A 4,577-nucleotide genomic window follows, 5' to 3' on the forward strand; every position below is an offset into this window, starting at 1 on the left:
GTAGAATTTTGCAATCAAACTGTGGCTAGTACTGTGATGTTACTAGTAACCTGGTGTTCCGTCATATGGCCAAGAGAGCATTTGAAGGCGAAACTTCTGCATGGGAAAGCTGCATCATGATCAAAATTTTATATCGAGTATTATGTTGACGTTAGTAGGCCTTGGCCGAAAACGCAGCATGTGAAAGGTATAGATAAAAGTTATTGTTGCAGTCAGTACTGTGTAGTTACTAGTAGCTGGATTTAAGCTCAAAATGAGACACTGTTGGTGAAACTTCATCATGAGAATGTCACAAGCTGATCAAGCTCTATGATATGACTAGTATTATGTTGCTTCTAGTAGGCTAAGCGCAAGCCGAAACATCAACATGTGAAAGTCGTAGAATTTTGCGATCAAATTGTGGCTAGTACTGTGATGTTACTAGTAACCTTGTGTTACGTCATATGGCCAAGAGAGCATTTGAAGGCGAAACTTCTGCATGGGGAAGCTGCATCATGAACAAAAGTTTATATCGAGTATTATGTTGACATTAGTAGGCCCTGGCCGAAAGCGCAGCATGTGAAAGGTATAGATAAAAGTTATCGTTGCAGTCAGTACTGTGTAGTTACTAGTAGCTGGATTTAAGCTCGAAATGAGACACTGTTGGTGAAACTTCATCATGAGAACGTCACAAGCTGATCACGCTCCATGATATGACTAGTATTATGTTGCTTCTAGTAGGCTAAGCGCAAGCCGAAACATCAACATGTGAAAGTCGTAGAATTTTGCGATCAAATTGTGGCTAGTACTGTGATGTTACTAGTAACCTTGTGTTACGTCATATGGCCAAGAGAGCATTTGAAGGCGAAACTTCTGCATGGGGAAGCTGCATCATGAACAAAAGTTTATATCGAGTATTATGTTGACGTTAGTAGGCCCTGGCCGAAAGCGCAGCATGTGAAAGGTATAGATAAAAGTTAGCGTTGCAGTCAGTACTGTGTAGTTACTAGTAGCTGGATTTAAGCTCGAAATGAGACACTGTTGGTGAAACTTCATCATGAGAACGTCACAAGCTGATCACGCTCTATGATATGACTAGTATTATGTTGCTTCTAGTAGGCTAAGCGCAAGCCGAAACATCAACATGTGAAAGTCGTAGAATTTTGCAATCAAACTGTGGCTAGTACTGTGATGTTACTAGTAACCTTTTCTTACGTCATATGGCCAAGAGAGCATTTGAAGGCGAAACTTCTGCATGGGGAAGCTGCATCATGAACAAAAGTTTATATCGAGTATTATGTTGACGTTAGTAGGCCCTGGCCGAAAGCGCAGCATGTGAAAGGTATAGATAAAAGTTATCGTTGCAGTCAGTACTGTGTAGTTACTAGTAGCTGGATTTAAGCTCGAAGTGAGACACTGTTGGTGAAACTTCATCATGAGAACGTCACAAGCTGATCACGCTCTATGATATGACTAGTATTATGTTGCTTATAGTAGGCTAAGCGCAAGCCGAAACATCAACATGTGAAAGTCGTAGAATTTTGCGATCAAACTGTGGCTAGTACTTTGATGATGCTTGTAGCCAACCGAATTGGTTGAAAAGCCCAATAAGTAAGCTAACTTGGGAGAGCTTGTTGGAAACCAAATGCTACTAGATTGGTCCAAATACATCCTTCAACAGGGGATCACTTGGCTCGCTTTACGAAGAGGAGCACAGCTATATGTGTTAATTCGGTATGAATCGCAAGATTTGTTTACCGACCTCTCTAACGCAAAAGGCGGTCTCGGCTTCGGCTGTTGACTGCGTCCGATTCAGGGTTATATAACTCTCGATTGAACACATTGATGTTCTATTGTTGGTGCTTCCAATAAAATTGGAACACTTAAAGCAGAACCGATTCAAATAATAGCATTCTGATCAATGATTGCATTCCTTGATCAAGAACTGCTGGAGTCATTGTGATGGCGAATTTTCTTCATAAGAAAATTGCAAAGAGACGGAACTTAATGAGACTAGTATTATGTTGTTTCTAGTAAGCGGAAGCTGAAACAGCAACATGTGAAAATCAAGTTTTGTTCAATGATCTCGAGGCGATAAGTACTATGAAGCAACTAGTAGCCTAAGCATGACTCAGATTTGAGACAGTCAAAAAGACTGGCGAAACTTCTTCACATGAAAGTTACATAGAGAACTACAAATGTATACAGCGAGTATTATGTTGTTTCTAGTAGGCGAAAGCTGAAACATCAACATGTGAAAGTTGTCTGCAAACTGTAGAACGATATGTGATTAGTACTGTGCTGTTACTAGTAGCCAGTCTGACTGTAGAAGCCAAGACAAAGGGAAACTAATGCATCTGAAAAGGACAAGTTATGGAAAGGTATGCACGATAAGTATTATGTTGTTTCTAGTAAGCGGCAGCTGAAACATCAACATGTGAACGTCGTTGTGTACAGTAACCTAGAACTATATAGTCCTTAGTAACGTGCATTTACTAGTACCTGTAATTGGTATTCAGACTCAGGCAGTTTGGAATAGTTTGGCAAAGATGCACCAGAGAAAACTGGGATTTGATACAGAAATTGTTGAATACAAGTATTATGCTGCTTCTAGTAGGTTGAATCCGAAACATCAGCATGTGAAAATTGAAAACATTTCTGGTTCGAATTGTCACAAGTATTTGGTGATCTGAGTAGCCAAACTCACTACAACGCCAATTGAAGGCAAAAATTCTCAACGGGAAAAGCTATTCTCATTGAATGAGCTAACAAGACGAGTATTATGTTGCTTCTAGTAGGCGAAAGCCAAAACATCAACATGTGAAAGTCTTGCTGAACAAATTTAATGTTGTTGAGCTCAGTACCGTGTGAATTAGTAGCCATAATTGGCGAGCGAAAATTGAACTGGCGAAACTTCGTCTTTGGAAAATTGCAGATGCCGAGCACTTATTTTGCAACGAGTATTATGTTGACTGTAGTAAGCGAAAGCCGAAACAGCAACATGTGAAAGCTGTTGAAATTTGTGGTCATTTTGCAATAAGTACAAGGAGTGTAACTAGTAGCCAGGTCAAAATTTGGGATAAGAATGAGCAAAAATTCTGCATGAGAACAGTTGAAATTATGAAACTAAATTACAAAGACTAGTATTATGTTGTTTCGAGTACGCGAAAGCGGAAACATCAACATGTGAACGTTTGTAACGAAGTTTCGTTAATTTTCAGCCTAGTACTGAGCAAGAACGAGTAGCCTCATCTCCAATCCCACGCAAAATGTAGTGAAATATGTGAGTGAACCTTATTCACGGTGAGGGTTTCCCGAGGTCTGTATTGCAGCGAGTATTATGTTGCTTCTAGTAAGCGAAAGCTGAAACAACAACATTTGAAAGTTGGAATTAATGACTGAATGGAAACTTCGACCTGTGTTTGATAGTAGTAGCGAACAAAACTGCTGAATCGGTTTCTGTCTCATATTGGTCAGTGAACCAATTAAGAGACAATCAACTACATAACCTGAATTGGGCGAGAGAACCCCCTTAACTTAAGCATATCAGTAAGGGGAGGAAAAGAAATCAACTGAGAATCCCTTAGTAATGGCGAATGAACAGGGAAAAGCTCATCGGGAAGAGAAATGGCAACATTTCTCGGTGTCCGGTATGGTTTGATGCTAGACTGGTGAATTTGTCCTGATGTCTACTGGAAAGTAGCATCAAAGAAGGTGAAAATCCTGTAAAGGTCATTTTCGATACCAGTCATAATGGCTCATTCCTATGAGTAGAGTTGTTTGAAAGTGCAACTCGAAGCTGGAGATATGTCTCTCCAAAAGCTAATTATAAAGCGAGACCGATAGTAAACAAGTACCGTGAGGGAAAGTTGAAAAGCACTCTGAAGAGAGAGTGAAAAGTACGTGAAACTGTTGAAGGGGAACTGGAGTGAGCGTTACCATACTCAATGCCTTGATATTATATTCTCGGCTACCGAGTAGTGTAGTTGTCGTCTTTTGGCAAATCTTGTTAATGAATCGAGCAGAAGTTTTCCTCGGAATTCTTCTTGTTGATTCTAAACAAAATGAGATAAATTGATCTTGATTGCCTGTCTGACCTCAACTTCCTATTCAATGCTCTCTACAGCCCGTCTTGAAACACGGACCAAGGAGTGTGAGTTGCTTGCAAGTGTTGTCGCTCATTGAAAGCGCACACGCGAAATGAAAGTGAACAGTGTAATTTTTATGAATTGCACTACTTTGTGTGGTGAGGGCGCCGATTCGGTGTCCCGCAACCACGGACGGTTTTGCTCTTATTGCATGACTGATCCAGAGCAAGTAGCACACGACCCGAAAGATGGTGATCTATGCTTGGGCAGGGCGAAGCCACGGGAAACCATGGTGGAAGCCCGAAGCGGTTCTGACGTGCAAATCGATCGTCTGACCTGAGCATAGGGGCGAAAGACTAATCGAACCATCTAGTAGCTGGTTTCCTCCGAAGTTTCCCTCAGGATAGCAAAAGCTTGAGCAAGATTGAAAAATCTTCGCAAAGCAATTTCATCGGTTAAAGCGAATGATTAGAGGAATGGGGGAAAATTTTTCCTTCACCTATTCTCAAA

The 4,577-nt window shown here is 40.7% G+C and overlaps 1 non-coding gene and 1 pseudogene across 1 annotated transcript in view; both read left to right on the forward strand.

The window, feature by feature from the left end:
• The first annotated feature begins 1,648 nt into the window (after window positions 1-1,648).
• LOC142354871 (5.8S ribosomal RNA) lies at window positions 1,649-1,800 on the forward strand (annotated as a pseudogene).
• Window positions 1,801-3,483: 1,683 nt separating this feature from the next.
• LOC142354873 (large subunit ribosomal RNA) overlaps window positions 3,484-4,577 on the forward strand; it is a 3,522-nt gene continuing 2,428 nt past the window's right edge. Inside the window, exon 1 of the ribosomal RNA XR_012761133.1 lies at window positions 3,484-4,577. This exon is cut by the window's right edge and continues 2,428 nt beyond it. This is a non-coding gene — a ribosomal RNA (large subunit ribosomal RNA).

This window comes from Convolutriloba macropyga, unplaced genomic scaffold (assembly GCF_964194025.1).
Source record: "Convolutriloba macropyga unplaced genomic scaffold, txConMacr16.3 SCAFFOLD_2666, whole genome shotgun sequence".
Classification (NCBI taxonomy): Eukaryota; Metazoa; Xenacoelomorpha; order Acoela; family Convolutidae; genus Convolutriloba; species Convolutriloba macropyga.